The sequence below is a fragment of the Camelus ferus genome, chromosome 14, assembly GCF_009834535.1.
Source record: "Camelus ferus isolate YT-003-E chromosome 14, BCGSAC_Cfer_1.0, whole genome shotgun sequence".
NCBI lineage: Eukaryota > Metazoa > Chordata > Mammalia > Artiodactyla > Camelidae > Camelus > Camelus ferus.
The window spans coordinates 25,569,676-25,591,122 of NC_045709.1; the positions used below are offsets into that span (position 1 = coordinate 25,569,676).

The 21,447-nt window shown below is 54.2% G+C and overlaps 1 long non-coding RNA gene across 1 annotated transcript; it reads right to left on the reverse strand.

The window, feature by feature from the left end:
- Positions 1–8,329: 8,329 nt before the first annotated feature.
- Positions 8,330–20,964, reverse strand: LOC106728674. The gene is made up of 3 exons (XR_004325847.1): positions 20,135–20,964; positions 9,589–9,834; positions 8,330–9,266 (listed from the first exon to the last, which is right to left on the reverse strand). It is a non-coding gene; the product is annotated as an uncharacterized LOC106728674 (long non-coding RNA).
- Between the last annotated feature and the right edge of the window lie 483 nt (positions 20,965–21,447).

Below are 21,447 nucleotides of genomic sequence, written 5' to 3' on the forward strand. Positions count from 1 at the left end.
AATCTTCCCAGGCTGGTGGGGGTGGGGGTTGGTGACCAGAGGCCACAGGTGGGAACAACGACCTCCAGGAGCTTAGATGACTCTCGGGTGCTCCTGGCAGATGAGGATGCAGGGAGCCCGGCACCACACCTGCAGGAGACCTGTGCCTCTGGGTCCCTCCTCCGGGGCCAGGGAAGTGGCGTCTGTGTCTGGTCCCGGGGTGATGCCAAAGGGCAGAGCTGCGGCATTTCAGCGTGAGGGGGGTGCTCTGGACACCGTCACTGTCGTCTGCCCTGCCCCGACAGGGAGACTGGAAAAGTGGGGGCCGGTTCGAGGTCATGAAACCCACCGACAGTGACTCCTCCGGCCAGATCCTAGGCTGCCTGGGCCTTGGAACTCCACTTTCTGGTGGTTCATAGTTTACCGCCTACAGGTAATATTAAGCCACACGTGAATGCCTTGCTCAGGGATCAGCAAGCCTTTCTCAGCCCGGGGCAATTCTGTCTTTCAGGAAGACTCACGTGGAACGTGCCCCTCGAGCGTGGAGACTTAGACAAGTCTGTGAATGTGCACCCCTCTCCGGGTGTGTGAGCGCAGGCACGTGCGCTCCGGGGGAGGGAGGGGCTGCGCCGCAGGACAGCCCCCTCCCAGGAGAGGCATCCACGCGCCCAGCACAGCCAGCAGGGCGGCGCCGGTGCGTTCCAGCTGTGCTCAGAGCCGCCGCCAGGATGCTTGACGTCTCAGCCTGAGCTCCTGGGACCCGGGCGCCTGTGTTCTCATGCGACCTCCAGGGCCGGCGGGCACGCCTCTGGAACCAGGAGCCGCGGCTCTGTGCTGTTCCTGGGCCCCCTCGGCCCCTCTGGGACCTCAGGGGGCCACCCCCCGAGCGGGGGCTTTCCTAGGAGTTCCAGTAATGCTGCGTGGGACTCTCCCGGGACGCCTCGCAAAGCTCAGGGAGGCCCAGACGGCGAGCCTGAGGGCTGCCCTTGGTCTCTGCGGCATAGGATGTTGCTGCTGTAGGTGTCCGTGTGAGAGAAGTCCTGCCAGGGTATCGGTTCTCAGTTCCTTTAAACCAGCTCCCTGTGATGCTTTCTCATGTCATCTTCTGGGTATCACCTCAGTCAGGAAGGTGTTTTTGGTCAAGCTTTACCCCATTAGTTATTATCACCCACCTATCTATTAGCTGAATCAGCGTATCATCCATCCCCATCTGCCCGCACTCACGTGTGCAGAGCGCATTGATCGCGATTGCCGGCTCACAGCACACTTCCGTCGCCGGCCAGTGGGCGGTGGACGAGCTACTAGTTAGCTGTTTTTGATAATGCAGCTGCCACCTGCAAACCCACCACCCCAAGCAAAGCCAGGACCACAGCCAGCCTTGGACCATGCGCCCCTCACCTGCGGCCGGCAGCCCCTGCCTCGCCCCACCCCGTGTGGCGGCCGTCCGAGACACCGTGTTCCTTGTTCCCCTGCTTTCGTTTCCCGCGGCTTTGCCACCACGTGAGTCCTAAAAAGTGCGCGTGTCGGCGTGGTCGTCTGCAGCTTCACGAAAGTGTGCTGGGCCCCCTGCCGCGCTCCTAGATCTCCTTTTCCACTGACTGACTTGCTGTTTCACCATGTGGCTCCGTCTTGCCGTAGATCGTCGGTTCTGACCGCCGTTGTGTGGACAGCGTCCGGGTCCGGGAAGTGCCTGCATGGTGCCCTGACCCGAGGGCTCTCACGTTAACCTTCAGTTTCACAGATCGGGAGGGGGACGGGGCAGGGCAGGGGGAGGAGGTGAGGGGCCCGCGTTCGGGCCACGCACTTCGTTAGTCCTTTGACGGACCGGCCCAGCGGGCAGCCTGACATCAGCATGACCGTGGGGGAAGCAGCTGGCCCAGGAGGGGCCGTGCACACAGTGGGCACACGGCAGAGAGGGTCCCTGAGCCCGCGGAATGTGAGCCTTTTACAGTTTGCAGTGAGTGTGCCTGCCCTCCGCCCTGGGCCCCGCCATCGCTATCCTGCAAGGCCGTCAGCTACCGGACATTCTGGAAAAGACAGTGGGGACCAGGGCAGGCACATCTGCTTGCAGGACACACGGACACGCGAGAGACAACAGGGAAATCACGGTCTCACACTTTAAGGTCCTGTTGCCAATGGAATAGAAACATCTCTAAGAAAGTAAACATACTAACTCTCATAAGACTCATTTACATAGCTTAAAGGAAATGAATCTGTCTGCCCTTCGCCACTTTTGGAGGTAAATGAGCTAAGCTTGAAAACAGGGAACAGAGACGGTTCCGAGCTGTGGGACGTGGAGAGGAGAGGTTGCTGGTGGGGAATGGGCGGGGCTACACTCAGTTTTTCAGTTTTTCCTGTTGGGAAGTTTTATCCTGAAGCCACCAAGGCCGTGTGCCTGACGGGATGTGTGTCACCCACCTATGTGGCCACAGTGTCAAGGACAATTAACTGATCTGACTGCGTTTTTATGCTGAGCTGATTCAGCCCAAAGTGAGGACAGACAACGGGGAGAGCGGTTCCAGGAAGGAGCGTACTTTGCTGCTGCCGGCGGGGGCACCACCTGCGCCTGACCTGGAGCTAAGAAGACCCTTTTGGGACCCTCCCCTTTCCCTGTAGAAACTTCCCATCTCCTCAACAGTGCACTTAACTTCTGGGGCAGCTGAAGAGGGGGACGCACCGGAACAGCTCCGAGGAAGGAGTCTGAATGTTTACGTCCCAGGCACAGGGGGTTCTCAGGTTGGCTCTGTCCAGGACTCCCTGGGGAGCGCGCACGTAGCCCAAGCCGGGCTGCGGCCAGACAGGTGCAGTGGAATCCCCAGGTGGGACCGAGCGTCCACACCCTCCCACGGTGTCCAGCCCGTTCCCCTGTGCTGTCAAAGTCGAGAAGCTCTGTCTCGGACCTCGCACAGGCTGGGGCAGAACAGGGTTCACTGAGTCCAACTCATGCTTCTACAACTGCAGGACAAAGATTCGGAACAGCTCTTTTCACCTGGGTTCCCCCGAGGCTCCTGGGGCAGCTGGTGGGAAATTCCAGTGCTGGGGCCGCAGCCCCTGAGGCCAACCCAGAAGACCTGGCGTGGAGTCCCTGCCGTGTTTGCTTGGAAGGGTCCCCAGGGAAGATCGACAGGCCCAGGGGAGGGAATTAAGACCCTGACTCTTGTTTGCTGCCTGCTCAGTGTTGGCCTGGAGGTCATCACAGGGGTGCAGGAAGGTCAGGGGAGCGGGCCACCCGCTCCTCGCCTGCTCCTCCAGGGAAAGCTGGCCGAGCGGTTGCCTCTCTTCATTGCTCTGGAGTGAGACGTTCGAGAGCCTCTCCGGGACCCACCCGGCCCCCACAGGGCGGTGTCTGCTGCTGTCTGATTAGCGTTAGAGGCTGCCGATGGCAGAGGTGGCTGATGAGTCGGGGAGTGTGAGCTTTATAAGGAAACTGGGATTTAGCCAGCCCTCCAGACGCTGGTCCATGGGGCCTTAAGGGTCCTCGGTCTGGGGTGGGAGGGGGAGGCTGGGGTCTCGGCGGCGTTGCCCCCTCCTCTCCCGAGACGTCCCTTCTGGCCCTGGGCTTTCTGGCAGCATCACCCTGTTGCTAGGCGACGGACCCTGCTGCGCAGGCGCAGGAGCAGTGTTTAATCACTTCGGCTGTTCCCCTCGGCCCTTTCCCGCACGTCCACCATCTCCTTAGAAGGCACTGTGTCTCCCTGGAGCTGGTGGTGCTGGCTGAGAGAAGCACCCTCAGGCTGAGCTCGGAGGAAGGATTGCATCACGGTTCCCACCTCTTGTGAGGCTGCCCGAAGCATCCTGAGCTCCCCAGCAGGGGCAGCAGGCTCCTGAGACGGGGCCTGAGGAGTGGAGGGCCCCCGTGGGCCCCTGTCCCCCAAGGTCCCAGACCACTTGCCGCTGGCATCCTGGTGCCAGGGGAGCGAACTGGGGGCCATGAGCAGACTCTGAGACCTCAGCAAGCCACAGGGACAGTGTGACAGTCGTGTGCTGGCCTGTTACATAGCGATGACGTGACGGCTTTGCCCCTGTGCGCACCTGGACTGATCAGCACCTCGTGAGGGGCAGATGGTGGGCAGCAGTGGGTGGGCCAGGCCCCTGGGGGTCAACACCTGGCTCTCCCTTAACTCGCTGGACGTCTCCGTGTTTCTGGTTTCCTCACCTGTAACCCGAGACTTAGTTCCTGCAATGACCATTGTCATGAGAACCTTGGAATGGGCCCTGCACATGCTCAGCATGTGTTCCTTCCCCCACAGCCCGGAAGTGGACTGGTCTATCTGCTCTCTGGTCCCTTGGCTGGACCCCCCGTAGGGAGGCCGGACCCCTAGCAGGAGGATGGGAAGAGCGTGGTGGTCTGCGGGCGCCCGTCTCCAAGTTGGACGACCCGGGATGCACTCCCCTCATTTGGGGGTTTTCTGTTCACTGCAGCTGAGGGCGTCCTGGCCGGGACAGCTGCTGCGTCTCTGCACCCACTTCGTCTTAAAATAGAAAGGAAAACCCAGTTCTGCTAATTCTGGGTTCGCAACTTAGTTAATTTGCATAACTAATTGAGAAACTGTGAGCGCTGGCTTGACGGAGACAGCAGAGGGTGTGGGCTGGAGACGGAGGCCCGGCTGGTGAGTGAGCCTCAGAGGAAGCCACGTGAAAGGGTGGCAACTTAAACGCTAAATTAAGGAAAACACAAGGTCAGATTTTTGAAAGAGATGTTGATTTTTTTTCCCACCAGAAAAAAAGTAAGGACACAGTATATTCAGAATTTGCCAAATTCAGTGTATATTTGAGTATATTTGATTTTTTTCCATAGGAAAAACGTGCGGACAGAGGGCAGTTTGGGATCTTCCGGGAGTGAATACTCAGTATGAGCTCGATCAGCTCTCGTCGCAAACCTGTGGGTCAAACATGGTTTTGTTTAAAAAAAAACCTCACTCGCTCTGTTACTGTAACCGCAATGCTTCCAGGGCTTTTTTTCCCTTTGGGGATTCCCAGATCCGGAAATACCTGATTGAGCCCAAGTTCAGGCAGCCTGACCGCGCTTACGCTCCACCTGGAAAGAGGTTTCGGAGACTCATCCGGCGCAAGGCAGCTCCGCCTGGCCTTTCCCGGACACCTGGGGCGCCGTCTTCATCTCTCGTGTCTTGGTCGGTGACCGCCCGACGCAGAGCCCGCAGGACAGTGATGCAGGGCCGTCCGGCTGGCCTTCCTCTCTCTCTGGACCCTTGGCCGTCCGGGATGGCGTCGTCAGTGCCGACTTCTCAGGCCTGGGGTGGGGCTTGGGGCCCCTGAAGTCCTCCTCCGCTTCCTCCCAGGGCGGAAAAGTCCTGGCTGTGTCCCTTCTGCCTGCAGGCGTTTGCAGCTGCTCGTGGACCAGAAAGAACTTACTCAGGGAAGAGTTGGGGAGACCAGGGGAGGGTTGTTAATGAAGGGAGAGAGACCACATCCTCATGACTTTTATTACAAGACGTTTGTGATAAAATGTAATAAATTGTGAAAAATTGTGAGCCCCAGCACAGAAAGCCAAGCCCTGCCACAGGCGCTGGCAGCGGGGTGAGGGTTTCCCGCAGGCGCCAAGCACGGGGCTGGGACGCCAGCCTCAGACCCATCCCGCTTGGTCATCGTTGGGGGCTTTTAGGGGAAGAACAAAGAGACTGGGGCTGATCACCTCTCCTGTCACAGTTTCTCAGTCGCAGTTTCGGGAGTCAGGACGTCCCGGTGTTGCGAGTCTCAGGCCAGGCGGTCCACGGCTCGGGGTCTGTGAGCTCTTCTTGCCCCAGGGAGACAACCTGAGTTTGCGCGTAAATACGATGCCTGTGATGGCAATCTTAGTGCCTGGACGATGCTATCTGTTCTGACAGCAGCAGTTTTCGTCATCTGACTCCAGCTGATCTGTGCTCCGTGAGCGCAGGATTGAGGTCAGAGGGGACAAGAAAGGGGACGGATCTGGATGAAGGTGAACTGTATGCTATCTTACTGTGCCTAATTTATAAATTAAGCTTCACCGTAGGAATGTGTGCAGAGGAGAAAACATAGTATAAACAGGGTTTCGGGCGTCCAAGGGGAGTCTTGGAAGTGCCCCCCGCACCCCGTGGCTGGGGGGGGTGACTGTACACTCGTATCTGGGGTCAGAAGCGCCGGTGGTGAAGCGGCGGCCACGGGGACACACGGGAGGCACTCCCTGACCCTCAGTCCCCAGCACAGTGGCCTCCGGCTGGGTCCCCACGGGCAGTCTTCTGTGCAAGCGCCCTCTGTCGTCTTCACTTGTCTCCTCTGCCCGTGGGCAGTCTCGTTTGTTGTTTTTCGGGGTTAAGGTTTTTCCTTGTGTGACTGATGTTTGCTTCTTCTGGGTCGTATGTTGCAGGACTCCTGGCATCCTCTGGCCCCGCAAGTCCCTCCAGTCCCCGAAAGCCAAGCTGCCAGCCTTGCCCACGGCCGCCCCCACGGACACCTGGCCCCCAGGGAGCTCCCCATCTGCAGCCCTGAGCCCGTCCTCAGACTCGGAGCTTCCCACCCCTCTCAGAACTGTTGCTAAGCCCAGAACCACATCATAAACCACTCAGAGAGCGGCCAAGGGGGTGTTCACTGAGCACCCCCCCGTCCGGCACCGTGCGACGCACGACCTAAAGACCGATCGACCTGTCGACCGACGTCTGGGAAGGGACTCACTCCTGTCTGTGGCTTAACCTCCCCTGACGCTCAGAGGGCATCCACCCAGTTCCCCCGGGCCAGGGGGACCAGGGCTCCTGAGTCACTGCCCGGGACGCTCCCCCTCGCCCCTGCCTCTGGCTGTTCTGGTCAGGGGACAACTGGTTTGGGGGCCTGGTCTTTCTTCAGAAGGGCTTCCTTCTGTGAGGTGGCCTGTTGGCTGTCCCAGGAACCACACCAGGGACACTCCTCTCCCCCGTCTTGGGGAGGCAACCTTAGTCCCACATGAGAAAGAAGGAACTCGATGGCCATGTGCACAGTGGCCGCCCGGCTCGTCCTGCCACCGGACACGGGTCTGCTCCCCTACCTCCGACCCCACCCTGAACTACTGCGCTTGTCAGACCCCCAGTGACTCGGATCCAGGAGACCGGAGGCTGCTAGCCGGCCCGCCCACACCAATGGTCGGACGGGGTCAGAAGTAGGCCGCTCCCGCGCCGTCTCGGCAGTGGCCGCAAAGCCCAGCCCGAGAGGTGTGTTGGGACATTGCACTTTCCACGAGCCACCTCCCTGCAAGTGAGTGACACGGACACCGGTGCTTCCGTGGACGGAAATGGTTCCGTGATGAGGCTCCTCTGACCGTTGATGACAATACCTGGTCCTGCGGAAGAGACTGAGGCTCAGGGTGTGGCTGAGACGCGGGAGGCAGGAGTTTGGGGGAGAGGGAGGCCTGACCCGGGGCTGCCGGCAGAAGCCACTCTGGAAGGAAGGCACCGCTGGGGGAAGGCGGGCGGGGCCGTGGCTGCCAAGAGCGTGGCTGTGGGGCTGCCCTTGCGATGACCCACTCACTCTCCGCTTCTCCCTCCCCAGCCTGACAGCAGGCCCGAGATCTGGTCGCCTCTGATCTCCTGAGACCTGACTGCAAGTTGGCTTCACACTTCAGTGTCCATAGCTGGGCTCCAGTCCCCAGTGTCTGAGTCGCCTTTTGAAGCCCCTTTCGGTAACAGGGCCGCCGTCTGGGCTCTCTGCACGTCCTCCGTGCGTGGCTGGGGCAGGAGGGGGCAAGCCCATCAGCCCAACGGGACGGGGCTCCTGCTGTGAGGCCCCCAGGGCTGTTGGGAAAGTGTGGGGCTTACCTGGCCCAGAGCCAGAGAGCTTCGGGTCGTAGGGTCGGGGTTTCTGGGCCCTTGTGGCGGGAGACCAGGAAACAGCACGGTGGCAGGGCTCTGTAGTTGAAATCTACGCTTGACATTGACATAAACTGAGGATGGACAGAGAGGTCAGCGGTGTGCTCGCTGCAGCCCTTTTACCTGCAGGATGTCGTTTACGTGCTTACATCCCCGTGAGACTTTCCGTGGTTTCATGTCCTGTGTCCCCGTCAGAGTGGACACTGCACAACCACGGCCTGGCAGGTGTGGACGGCACGGCGTCAGATGTTCCACACGACACACACGATGTCTTGGTCCGCGTCTCACAACACCGCGTGGATAAGAGCGGTGGCTGTCCCAGGTCAGTGGGGGGCGCTTCTGTGCACTTCTGTCCCCACGTCCCCCCAGGGTCTCCCCCACGTCATTGAATCCTCAGTTCCGCGTCAGCTTTTCTGGAAGGGTCTTTGAACAAGCCCAGAGGGCTGTACCACGTCTCCTTGGCGTGGCCTGGGCACCTCGTGCTCACTTGGTGGCCTGTCGTCCTGGTGTCTGGGGACTGGTTGTCTTCTCACTGCACTGGCGAGGCCCCTGAAGACAGGCCCGGGCTTTTCTTCTCTCGGTTACCAACACCGCACGGGGCCTGGAACATCGTAGGCACCAACTCAGCCTTTCAAATGAACGGATGGATGAACTGGGGGTCTAGTGATGGAAGTGGAAGGCAGAGGGTGGGTTCAGAACAAGTGCAGAGGGAAGAATGGACACATCTGGTGACAAGCAGGCGTCTGGAGGGGTCAGACGAGCCAAGGTTCCAGGGCTGGGTGGCAGGAAGGACAAAGGTACCGATGCAGGAAGGCTGGGGGAGCGGTGATGCTGCGGGTGGCAGGTGTGGGTTGGGGTGAACGGATGCGGTCCACGAAGCACTCTGGCCCGGACTGAAGAAATCGAAGCAGAGTGTACTGCTGTGGTCAACGAAACACCAAGAAATATTCCAAGAGTCATAAGGAAGGACGGGGGAGGGGAGGGAGGCGGGCAGGAAGTGCCCTCTCCGCAGCTCCGCACCTGCGGCCTCACGCCCTGCGGGCTGCCAACCCTGAGAAACAAACCCCGCAGCCGGGAAGAGCCCAGAGCCAATACACATCATCCAGCGCACTGAAGGCTTCACCAAGAAACTGATGGAGGAAAATGTGCTGTTTTCAGCTTGAAAACAAACGAAGAAAAGGTCTATCTTAGGACAATGTAATGCTTAGCAGATTAAGTAAATCATTGTTCGCCTAATTTCAAAACTGGAAGAGTGGAGAGCGGGCCTGAAGACCGGGAAGAGTTAAGCTCACACGGATGAATTTAATGAAAAGCTGTGTACGTGTACCTGCACAGAGCGCCGTCCGAGAGGGGCGTGTTCCTGCCGCCCCGGGACGCCCGTGCGGCTGTGTCAGCACCGCCCGCTGGCTGGCAGACTGGGTCCTGGAGAAGCGGGGTTGCATCAGGCACCTAGTTAGCAGCAGGCAGAGCCTGTGTAACAGAATAAGTTGTTGCTTAATACATTCAGCAATAAAAAATCTGAAATCTGTTAACCTCAAGGGATAGATGAGAACCCACATTTCAAACACACTTAATGGCATATATACACACACATGTGTAATACAACACAAATGTAAACTATGTAATGGTACTTTTCCTCAAGCCTGAGAAGTGCGTGGATCTCATTTGAAAGACACACACACACACACACAAAACCCACTGTGGCTCCACAGTTGCAACAAAGTATTTTTTAATTGTGTTATTACTTCAGTACGTACAAGTGTAACGTCGCACACGCAATCCTTACACTTACAGAAATAAGAGAAGACGAAACTGTAGACTCTGCAACATCCCAGGTTGCGGCCTTTCCTCACGGCGGCCGAGCCGTCTCCGTCCCCACGGACGCGCCGGTGCGCGGGCTCGGGGCCCCGCCGGCTCAGCGGAGCCTCCTCCCAGTCGCCACGCTGCTGCTTCTCCTGCTTCCCAGCAAGTCCACGTAGCCGCCCGTTCCTCACTCAGGTAAGTCGGGCGTGTAACAATGTGCCATCGACACCCAAAGCTGAAAGAGAAAAGTAAGTGCTTTTATGAACGTTCGTACAAGCAAAAGAGATCGTGCCAGACGTCTGCTTCCAACGTGAGTATGTGACAGAGACTGAGATGCGGTTTTGTAAACGTCTGTGACTCCTGCCTGACTGTTGGTGACATGACATGAGCCAGCCCTCCGTCACATTCCTGTGACGCGGCACGCCACACACAGAAGCGTGCTCCGCTGCGCACCCTCGCGCTGGACACCCTGCAGAGCGCGCCCTCACACGGCGCCCCGGGCGTCCCCCGTCTTCACCGGAGGGCACCTTGTTTACACGTTTAGTTTCCCACCTTTATTGTGGTGTGACTCCGACACAGCGACCTACATGCGTTTCCGATGTACAATTTGGTGAGCACGTGTTTAGCTGAATCTCTGTTCCTTTCCCATGACCCCTCAGCATTTACAGAGGTCTGTTCTGTCACTCAGTGCTGTCTTCACAGTGTCACGTCAAAGCTGTGGGCTGCTAGACTCAGACGACAAGCTCTTACTGGAGGAAAGTGTCTTTAAATAGCAAAGCTAAGTTATGACTTTGTAACTTGCCAAATGTTTTAAGATGACCATGACCGGAGTAGGGCAACCCTGTTTTGAATTTAGGACGCGTGAAGCCGGAGGTGCAAAGACAGGCTTGGTTCGTGTGAGCCCGGCTCTCAGGACGCCCTGCCGCGCACCTGCCCGGAAGCACAAGCAGGCACGCGGGCGGCAGGCCTCTGGGGTGCTCGTTCTGAGGTGGTGCTCGGGTGGATGCTGTCAGCTGAGCATCAGAAGGAAGCAGAGCGGCGCTAATCACTCTCTGGGGCCTGGGAAACAGCTCAGTCCCCCCTCCCCGGCCCCCATCTCATACCATGACCTTCACGTCTTGTTGGGGAGGGACCTCCGGTTCCAGGACAGGTCCCCCACTTCTGAGCAGGGAGGCGCCAATCACCCCAGGTTCTCTGCAGCCAGCCTCCCAGGCCTGCCCCCTCCAGCTGTCTGATCCCAGGCACTCAGCTTCCTCGTCTTTAAAGCGGGGACAATAGCAGCGCGCCCCGACAGGATCACTGCGAGGCCTGAATCGGGGAGTGTCTGTAAAGCACTCGGGGTGCGCTCGGGACGGAGGGCGTGCTCAGCGGTTGTGACCACCTCTGTTCTCTAAAGCCCACGAGAGTCTTGTCTGTACTTTTCCACGGCCAAGAAGACAGAATCGTTGATGCAAATACAGTCCTTAAAATGACTCTCATAAAAATATGCAAGTGACAGAGCCATATTAATCTTATTATTATATAATTCAACTCGCCTCAGCTGTTGTATAAAGTGACCAATCCGATGCCCAGAAACCTGGAAGGTTTAGGACAATCAGGGCTGACGGCACAGATTTGCCCAGAAGGACGATCGCAGCCTTCAGCTTAAAGTGATCGTGTCCCCAGGTGCTGACCGGCATCACTAAGAATCTTGGGACGACAAGAGCAGAAGTCGCAAGACCCTGTCTCAACCCCCTGACATCAAAGTGTAGACACGCAGGAAGATAAACAGCCCCCGGGGGCAGACACCCAGGGAGCAGTGCACCCAGACTTCAAAGGCCCGGGCGGGCGCAGGCCCCTTACTCATCCGTCACTGGCTGCCTCGGAGACGGGGCCGGGGCGCAGGGGATGTGCCCTCTGCTCCCCTGCTGCCCAGGCCAGCTCTGGCCCTGGGCAGCTTGCAATGAGGAGCCTGGGGAGCCTGGGGAAGCGATAAGGGAACCCTCCCGCGGACTGAGTTTCCATGACTCAAGTTAACACAGCTGGGAACTCAGGCGTTACTTAACAGCAGGTTGCTCGGCCCCTGGGTTCCCATCTTAGCGGAGGTGCGGCGGGTAGAGGGTGTGCGAGGAGGGCAGAGAGGAGCCCTGTGTGGGTGGAGGTGGTCTCCTGGAGTCACGCTTGTCGGGGGGGGGGTTCCCCGCCAGTGGGCATCCTCCTGCCGAGACAGCCCCCCTCTGCCTTTGGCGGGAGCCCTCTGGTGAGGGTGGTTGGGCCTGGGCTGACTGCCTGGGTTGGGCCACACAGGCAGGTGAGCTGGGTCTCCCCACGGGGCGGGCCTTCTCCATCCCCGGCTCCGTGCACGAGCAGGCGGGGGCTGCCGCTGCCTCCCACCCAGCCTGGCAGCGTCTTCTGCTCATCGCGTCTTGTCTCCTCTGTTTCCGCTTTAGGAAGGAGATGGCCAGTCCTGCAGGAAAGGGCAGACACCCATACCGCCCTGTTTCTCCTGGGTCTGGAGGCCTGAGAGAGGAACACAGCCTGGGTGGGGGGCAGTCGGGGGCCTCAGATGGAGGATGGGCTTGGGTTTCGGGGGGTGACACCTAGGGACACTGCACGGCAGGGGTGTGCAGACCGGCAGCCGACAGGCTCTTTGCTCTTTAGAGTTCAGAAAGAACTGAAACCCAGGGGCCATCAGGAGCAAAGCCCAGTGAAGGGAGAAACTCAGCAGGGCCAGACAGCCCAGAAGCCCGAGGCTGGGCCGGGGTGGAGGGCTGAGGATGGCCGGTCTCTGCGCTACGCCGGGGCGAGCCCGGGGCTGCACACCGAACGCCCACCCTGGGCCCAGTCCCCAGAGCTCCCGGTGGTGTCGGTGCGCACGTCCTCGGGGATTGCTGTGAAGGTGGCGCGCAGTAGGCTCACAGCGAATCCTGGTTTCCTCCATCATTTAAATATGACAATGGCTTTTCTTTTCAACCATCCCCCCTACATTCTACCAGCCTTGCAAGAAAAGTGTCCTTGCTTACAATGCTGTGACCTATGAGATCACCACGAAAGAAAATCATTTTTTTAACCATCATTTTATTTATTTTGCCAAAATTGCACTTTTGAGTCTATTGTTGGCAGGGACAGCAGCGCCATTTCTAGGCATTATCGCACAGTCGACAGTGGCGTTTGGGAAATCTGATATAGAGCACTCCTTCCATCCTGCTTTGATATTGATTTAATATCAGAGGACCATTTTCTCTTCATCTCAACCAGATGCTAAAAGGAACTTGAGGGAGACAGAAAGGACATTTCCTGAGCAAGGTAATGCTCATCTAACCTAAAATAAGAGGCAGCTTTTTCCTTGCCTTTGAAATATCTTACTGCATTTTTTTATGCATAGAAAGGAGCAAGATTCTAAATGACATACATGAATACAAAGGACACATTTTTGCCTGTTCGTGTGTAGCCTTCACTTCCCCAGCTTTGTTGGGCTGCAGCTGATGGACAGCACTGTGTGAGTTTAAGGGGTACACAGGACGACTGGACGTACATCCGTGCAGTGAAACGATCAGCACGCCAAGGGCAGTTCCACCCGCCGCCTCACGCCAGGTGCCGTCTTCGTGTGCGTGTGCGGCAAAAACACTGAAGATCTCCCGTGTTAGCAAATTTCAAGTATTCGATCCAGTGTTGTTACCTTTAGTGGCCGCGCTCTGCAGCGGGTCCCCAGAGCTCATTCCTCCGACAACCGGAAGTGTGTCCCCCCGTCCCCCAGCCCTGGAAACTAGCACTCTACTCTGTTTCTGTGAGTTGGACTTTTTAAGATGCCACAGATGAGTGAGATTATGCAATATTTGTCTTTCTCTGAGTCCTTTCCCTTAGCGCGATGCCCGCAAGTTTCACCCGTGTTGTTGCAAGCGGCGCGACTGCCTTCTTGCCGCCCTGCTGCGTGCGTGCACCACGTCTTGTGCTTGCTTGTTCGCTGCGGGACGCAGGCTGCTTCCACATCTTGGCTGTTGTGCCCAGTGCTGCACTGACCGTGGGGCGCGACCTCTCACTGAGATCTGAATTTCACTTCCTGTGGATGTATACCCAGAAGCTGGGCAGCTGGATCACATGGTGGCTCTGGTTTTAATTGTTTAAGGAGCCTCTAGGGGCTGCACAAATTCACATCCCCACCGACTGTACGAGGGCTCCCTTTCCTCCACGGCTTCCCCAGCACTTGTCCTTTCTTTCTGACAGGTGTGAGGTGCTGTCTCACGGTGGTTTTGACTCCATCCCCCCGACGGTGAATGAGCACGTCCCTGTGCCTGTTGGCCACTGGCATGTCTTCTCTGGAACAACGTCTCTTCAAGTCCTTCGCCCATTTTAAAGTCAGATTATTCGGGTTTTTTGCTCCTGAGTTATGTGAGTTCCTTGTATATTTCGGATGTCATTTGGCTTCCACTGGGCTCTCAAAGCCTTCCCTTCTCCGCTGTTCCCCGGGGGCACTTGTGTTTTATTCTTTAAATGTTTGGTGAAATTTTCCAGTGAAACCATCTGGGTCTGGATATTCTTTTTCAGAACTTTTAATACAAGTTCAATTTTTTAAAAAAGGCTATATACATATTCAAAGTATCCATGTCGTCTCGACGGGATTTTGGTAGTTTGCGGTTTTTGAGGAATTGGTCCCTTTTTGCTGGGTTGCCGTGTGTGAGCGTACGTCGCTCACAGAACTCCCTTTTCATCCTGTAGCGACCACAGCGCCTGTGCTGTATTTACCGCTTCATGCCTGGTATTGGTGGCTTGTGTGTGCTGTTTGTCTTTCTCAAACTAGCCAGCGGTTTATCGATTTCATTGGTTTTTTGTTTTTTTTTTTTTGAAGAACTGGCTTTGTGTTTCATTGATTTTCTTGGTGTTTCTCTGTTTTCAATTGTATTGATTTCTCCTTTTATCAGTTTTTAAAAGTTCTCGTGCTTTAGGTTGATGCTGGCCTTCTTTTTCTAATGTCTCGAGTTGGGAACATGCATAATTGACTGGAAACGTTTCTCCTTCTTTGGTGTGAGCACGAAGAGCTGTACACTTTCCCGTGAGCCCTGCCTAGCTGCACCCCGCAGACTCTACACGCTGTGTGCTCGTCTTCATACGCTTCAATGTACTTTCTAGATTCCTTTTGAGGCTTCCTCCTTGGTCCAAGGATCACGTAGCAGGGTGGTGTTTAGTTTCCGCGTGTTGAGGACTCTCTGTTGTCTTTCTGTCACTGACTCTTAGTTTCATTCCATGAGGTCAGAGAATGCACTCTGACCCTGGTACTTGTAAATCTGCGACTTCGGTTGTTGTTCATCTTGGTCTTTGAGATACTTTCTGTTCTGCTGTTACTGGGTGCAGTGTTCAAAAACGTTACATTCTTTTAGTTGACGGTGTTTAGTTTTCATATGTCCTCGCTGACTTTCTGTCCAGAAATCCTGCGCGCTTCGCGGGGCAGGCCAGCGAGGTCTCTGCTGTTGCATCTGACCGTCCACCTCTTCAGCTCCGTCCGTCCTCGCTTTGCGTTCTGAAGCCCTGCTTCTCACGTCTGATGTTCAGGTCACAGACCTTCTTGGCTGAGTCGCCCTTCCATCGTCGTGCGATGTCCCTGCCCGTCCTCGGCAGCTTCCTTTGCTCTGGAGTTCGCTTTACCTGACACTAATAGAGCCACTACTGCTTGTGAAAAACTACTGTTCGCACAATGTGTCATCTTCTATCCTACTCTTTTTTTCTGAGGGGAGGGAGGCCATCAGGTTTATCTGTTCATTCATTCATTCATTCATTGTTATTTTTTAACGGAGGTGCTGGGGGCCTAACCCAGCACGCGCTCTGCCCCTGAGCGGCCCCCGCGGCCCCCAGCCGGCTCCTTCAGTCTGCCTGTCTTGTTATACTTGCAGTGAGTTTCTTACAGACAACGTGTAACCGAGTTGTGTTTTTTACCTGCTCTGATAATCTCTGCGTTTTAGCTGGCGCCCTGAGGCCGCGTGCCTTGAAGGTGATTGCTGACACACCGGGGCTTCAGGCTGCCTGTTCATTAGTCTGTCCCTTCTGCTTCTTGTTTCTTTCTTTCTCTTGTTTTAAGTCACTTGGGTATTTTTTAAAAATTCATTTTTATTTGTTCAAAAATGCTTGCTGTGTCACTCTGCATGGTTTTCTCAGTAACTGCTCCAGCTGCTACAGGATACACGTGTATAAATATCACAGGCTGCTGGACCCAGTTTTACCACTTTAGGTCGAGTCCTGAAATCTTGCCCTCATTTAGGTTTTTTTAACCTTCTCCAATTTAAAATATGATTCTTAGAATATGAAAATGAATATATGTATATGTATGTGCGCACGACTGGGATATGAGGCTGTACACCAGAGACTGACACACTGTGACTGACCATACTTCAGTTAAAAAAAATTACATACTAATAAAAATGTGATGATCTTGAGTACTTCTTCTATAAATGCCACATTAGACGGTGTTACAAATTTTGCTTTAACCATCAAATGTTATTGAAAAATGAAGTATTTACTCGTGAAGTAAAAGATAGGTTTGTGGTTGTGGTTCTTTTCTTACCCAAATTCCCCGTCGTCTTTTGTTATCATTTCCCGTCTATTTGCAGAGTTTTCTTTAGCCGTTTCTTACGAGTGGGTCTTCTGATGAGAAGCTCCTTCAGTTTTCCTTTTCTGTGAGTGTTTTTATCCCCCTTCATCAGCAGCCGCTCTGGGTATGTGGCACGCGTAAGGCGTGGCCGACATCTGTGAGCTGTAATTCCAGTGACAGTGCAGTTTCCAGGGCCCTTCAGTGCTAGTCCAGTCTGCCTGTATCTCAGCAAGGCACACATTTTACAAAGCATGTATTCACTTTGTAACTAGGAAGATGAGAATCCAGTCTGACATGTATTCTCCAGCCCATGTATTAGCAAGGGAGACACCAGCATCCAAGTTAACACCAGAGTCCAGGTAAGGGCCGCGAGTGGTGCCCAGGAATAGAGGGAGGTGGGAGGAGTTCCGGGGTCAGAGGAGCGCGGACAGGCTGGCTGCACCGGGAGCGCGGGGCCTCCGGGCCCCAGGGGTTAGGATGAGTCCCTCTCAAGGACACTCCCCAGCGTCTGAGAGGTGTTTGCCCAGCGGTCAGACTGGGGCTTGAACTCAGGGCTCTGGGCTCTGAGGCCAGAATGCTCCTTCAGGCAGCACAATGAGAGACAGTGCAGTCTTACTGAGCTGACAGACTAGTTAATTTTCCACATTTAAAGCATGGTTATAGAGACGTTTCCTTACACATGTGACCTCACTGGTGACACGTACTTCAAGTGGACAGCAAAGCGCTGTCTCTACAGAGATCAGGACGTCAGTGTGGGTAAACGCACCCCTGCTGCCGCCAGCGAGCTCTGTTAGGAGCGCTGGTCACTGCCGCTGAGGTAATTTCATGTATTTAGACCTTCTGCAGCTTTTCAGTTTATCTTCATTAATTTTTAATACATGGAATAATACAACAGTCACATGCGTGTAATGCTGAATGAGGGTTCATGCTAAAACACATTCAATGTGATAGAATGAATCTCTGTGTTGGTCTTTTTACTGTAAGCTTGAAAAAATTCAGATAATGAAATCTACTAACAGACATTCCATAACCTCATTTGCAAGCCATAATTTTCAAAGGTTTACTAGGTATTTTTTTTAACACTAACTTATTATATCCTCTCAAAATCTTGCAAAGTAAGCATGCTCGTTTGATTTTAAGGCGTCGAAAACTGAAGGCTGAAGAAGTGACTTGTTCAGAGCCGCGCGCCCGGTGGTGGGGTTTACTCTGCAGGACCCTTTGCTGTCTCCTGCCTTCTCGCTCGCGGGGCCGAGTGAAGAGTCTTGGAAGCATTCTGATCATGAGACAGTCTCTCCCAGCTTTATTTCTGAGGAGAGCATTGAGCACGTTTGATGCAGAAAAAGCGCCCTCCCGAGGAGCTTTGCGCAGCAAGGCAAAGACTGTGGACCAGGAGGGCAAGGCTTACTTGAATTATGCGGATTCTACTAATGACATGATGCTTTCTAGATTTATTCTCTAAAACCAGCTGGCCGGATTAAGCTGCAGCTCTCGCGTCTCAGGGCAGCAATCCAGCCCCCGGCCGGCAGAGGGCAGCAGCAGGCCGGCTCAGGGAGGGCGGCCCAGCGCGGTGACTGCATCCCAGGCCGTGCTTTCCTGATCGCCCAGGCGGAGCCCCTCTCAGGCCCTGGGGACACTGGCGGCCTGGCGCTATTAGGTCTTGAAGGGCCTAATGACAGAAGAGGGGCGTCCTCTGCACGTTTGCAGAATGAAGAAAAGTGCTGAGAAAATTCTGAACCAAATACACATTTTCTCCACCTAGTGATCCCGTTGGTAACCAGGAGTGTGCTTTTCCGGCAGAAACGCATTGAATGCTACCTGCAGAAATATTTCTGACCGTATGTCCCGTAGCAAGAATTCCCAATGATGTCCCAAGAACTGGATACAGGACTACAAAGAACCTTACATTTCCATGCTGCACACCAAGGACTTTTAGGAAGGAAACTGCCCATTTGGAAGAAAAAAAATTATATTCTGCTTTAAAAAAAAGCATACAGAAACAGCAGCTTTGGCACGGTCGAAGTCAACTGGTAAAGCATTTTAATATACAATTTTATATTGACTTTTTATCTCTTAATTTTTAAATAAACGGTTAAAATAAGAAGTATTAATGCATTTTATAGACCATCATTAGTCAAATGGAGATTTAACAATTACATTCTGAACGGTAATTTAAAATTCTATTGCAAAGTTACTAGTGAGCTAGTGAAGCGTAGCACAAGAAACGTCAGCCTGGAAGGGCCGTGATTCCAGGCTCTGTTTGGCCATTTACTGCTGTGTGAGTTCAGGCAAAGCACTCAAACTCTCTGAGCCTCGGGCTCCTCACTTCTCAAACAGGGATCCTGAGCCTGCATCGGGGGGTTTGGTGGGGAAGCGGCCTCCTCGCTAACTCCTGGTTGAGAGCACAGACACAAGCGGAGGAGGATGCTCACCTCTGCTGACAAGCGTTCAGCCTGTGTAGCATTTTAGCACTAATTCTATCTTTGCGGCGTGCCTGCCAGGAAGCCACGCTGCGCGTGTCCATGCCTTTGCAGGGGTCGCACACATGGTCGACAGCAGAGCCAGGATGTGACGCTTTCTCTTCCGGCTCCAAATGCTGCTCCCTCTCTACCTGGCGGCACTACTGGTCAGATGTGTGAAGGGCAGCGTGGAGGTTAAGACCAGAATCGTCCCCAGGTCGCTCTGACTTCCAGGCTGGTAGGGAACGTCGCCCTCAAGAACGCATCTTTGATAAAGAGTGAAGGGGCCTGTCCACTCCAAACTCACTGTACAAATGGACTTCAGCCAAGGCTTTGCAGTCCAAATTGGCTTTAATGTTCTTTATGTATTAATACTGAAAAATCTGAAAACAAACTGGACGTCCTGGAACATGAAGAGGGAGATGAATCGCGCACATCGTGATCCATCCACAGGACGGAGTTAGTGCAGCCACTGAGAGTCAGGCTGTAGCCTATTTGATGCTGTAGGAAAACGTGAGATTATAATGGTGAGTGAAGTGGGAGGTTACAAAATAGCACGTGTGGTACAATTTTGTGGACGTGGGTGCGCACACACACACACACACACACACGAAGACTGGCTGTATAGACACTGAAACATTAATGGGGCTACCTCTGTGTGCAATTATGCCTGATTTTTGTCCTTTAGATATTCTTGTGGTTTCTCAAGTTTTCAAGGTACATCTGTTAACTTGGGAGCAGAAAAAAGTTTATTTTAAAAAAAATTGTGTCTATATATAATACTACCAGTAAAATAAAAACAAGTTCATAAGTTAACACATGAAGACCATTTCCCTAACTAAAAGATGCCAAAAGGAACCCCTAGAAATATAAGAAGAATGCATGAATTGAAAATAAGAGGCCGCAGTGCCAAGACACGAAGGGGAGTGGGCTGAGACCCGCCGAGATCTGGCTGGGAGACATTAGAGCAAAGCGTTTGAATTTGATTGGATTGTTTTCTCACAGGAAAATAACAAACCCTATTAGTTTGCCACTAAAATGCCTTTTGGAATTCTGGAACTAAAGCTTAAGCAGTGAACTTTTTGTCTGCAAATCTGCTTTAAGATCCCAGGGAGAGATGCTAACCAGAATAGCGAAGGTGGACAGTTTTACAGTTAAAATAAGAGTTGGAGTGTGAACTTGGAACAGAGCTGGCAACAATGAAATTCCGAAAATGAAGTGAGCAAAGCCTGTCTCTTCCCTTTCCTCCTCCTCTGCGTTCCCTTCTGTGTGTGCATGTCACCTCTGGCCCCTTCTACAAACCAGGGATGAAAAACGAAGCATGGTAAGCTTGCGGGTGCTACTAACATTCAGGATCGTTATGTGTCGAATCCTTCATGGCTTCTGATGTAAAAACCAAAGCAAAACACCTTCAATAAAAAATTTTAAGAAATTAAAAAATAAAAAAACAGCAAAACAAATCTACCAAATATACAGCATTAGCAATTAAATAAAATTACCCAAGAAGAACAAAGACTTACCCAGCTTTAGGGGGCGTATACTCTGACACAACCCCTTGTGACGCAGAGAGAGCCTCAGACGCTGTGGAGATGACCGTCCTCGGGACGCGGTCTACGAGGGCTGGCGGGGGGCCCGGCGCGTTGCGGTGCGCCACGGCTGGTTGTGCAGGGGCTGAACCCCTTGGTTCTTGCCATGAGAATCTGAAGTTAGCAAAACGCTGCGGTTTCTGGGTTTCAGATCAGAAAGCAGGCCGGAAGAAGTTAAGTGCCCTGCCCTTGTGGGGGAGGGGCAGGCCCCCAGATGATCCATCTGTGGCTCCAGGCTCTTTCTGTGCTTTATGAAGTCTGTTGCTTCTATTAACGTATTTACGTATTCTTATTTATTTACTTTTAATGAAGTAAAGCCTGCTGCTTTTAAACTGTAAGTTGAGTTTGCACGCAGTGAGACTTCAGAGCCCGCCTTGGGAATACCCACGTGGTAATTTTGTCCTTACATCATACACTGAAAGTAAACGGCAGGGAGGAACTGTGCGAGCATGTAATTTGTGTAAATTAAAGTTACTGTGTGAGACACAAGGTGGGGGGCGGTTCCTGGCTTTGATTCTGGACCCCACACTATCTAGTCTCGCCTTGTGTATTCCAGCTGTGTTTTTAAAAACACATTCAAGCCGATTTTATGTGAAATGAACAAACAGTGGTGGTGGTGTGGGCTGGGTCACCGGTCCGTTCCGCTGTTTTGTGAGGCACAGTAAACAGAAAAGTGTGACGAAGGCAGACGGTTTTCTCCACTGGGCAGAGATGAACTGAGCGCTGCTGCTGCCAAGGTGACTTACGATAGATGTTTACAGACCTGTGAGCCGTCCAGCCCTTCACAGATCCCACAGCCACCCCTGAGCACGAAGCCCCGCGCACGGGAGAAAGCGCGGTATTCAAAATGCCCACGAGGGCCCCAGGACGAGTGTGCGGCCCGGGGTTTTCTGGTCGAAAGAGGCGCCCTCTCCCCACTGTTAACTTGGGGAAGCGTCTGCTCAAGCCAAAGGGAAGCAAATGCTCTACTCATCCGGAAAACTAATCAACTTCTTTTCTCAGACGCTTTATCAGGTTTCTCCCGTGCAGCGGTCCTCGGATTCCTAAAGGCCGAGGACACGGAGAGCCGCTGTGACACGTATGGGGCAGGCAGCAGCATCTGACACGCGACGTCTCAGGGTCCTGTGACACGGGTTGTTTGAACCCCGGGTCTGCCCCCGGCGGTGAACCCGGCCGAGTGACTGATGACCGCAGGTCATAGCAGGAGACAGGGCCGAGCTTGCGAGGCTGTGCGATGCTTACTGAAG